Source organism: Maniola hyperantus, chromosome 23, assembly GCF_902806685.2.
Source record: "Maniola hyperantus chromosome 23, iAphHyp1.2, whole genome shotgun sequence".
Classification (NCBI taxonomy): Eukaryota; Metazoa; Arthropoda; class Insecta; order Lepidoptera; family Nymphalidae; genus Maniola; species Maniola hyperantus.
In genome coordinates this window covers 10,070,327-10,071,354 of record NC_048558.1, presented here as the reverse complement: position 1 = coordinate 10,071,354, position 1,028 = coordinate 10,070,327, and positions in this window count along the sequence as shown.

The window sequence follows — 1,028 nt, the reverse complement described above, 5'->3', positions numbered from 1 at the left end:
AACCTAACCTAACCTAACCTAACCTAACCTAACCTAACCTAACCTAACCTAACCTAACCTAACCTAACCTAACCTAACCTAACCTAACCTAACCTAACCTAACCTAACCTAACCTAACCTAACCTAACCTAACCTAACCTAACCTAACCTAACCTAACCTAACCTAACCTAACCTAACCTAACCTAACCTAACCTAACCTAACCTAACCTAACCTAACCTAACCTAACCTAACCTAACCTAACCTAACCTAACCTAACCTAACCTAACCTAACCTAACCTAACCTAACCTAACCTAACCTAACCTAACCTAACCTAACCTAACCTAACCTAACCTAACCTAACCTAACCTAACCTAACCTAACCTAACCTAACCTAACCTAACCTAACCTAACCTAACCTAACCTAACCTAACCTAACCTAACCTAACCTAACCTAACCTAACCTAACCTAACCTAACCTAACCTAACCTAACCTAACCTAACCTAACCTAACCTAACCTAACCTAACCTAACCTAACCTAACCTAACCTAACCTAACCTAACCTAACCTAACCTAACCTAACCTAACCTAACCTAACCTAACCTAACCTAACCTAACCTAACCTAACCTAACCTAACCTAACCTAACCTAACCTAACCTAACCTAACCTAACCTAACCTAACCTAACCTAACCTAACCTAACCTAACCTAACCTAACCTAACCTAACCTAACCTAACCTAACCTAACCTAACCTAACCTAACCTAACCTAACCTAACCTAACCTAACCTAACCTAACCTAACCTAACCTAACCTAACCTAACCTAACCTAACCTAACCTAACCTAACCTAACCTAACCTAACCTAACCTAACCTAACCTAACCTAACCTAACCTAACCTAACCTAACCTAACCTAACCTAACCTAACCTAACCTAACCTAACCTAACCTAACCTAACCTAACCTAACCTAACCTAACCTAACCTAACCTAACCTAACCTAACCTAACCTAACCTAACCTAACCTAACCTAACCTAACCTAACCTAAC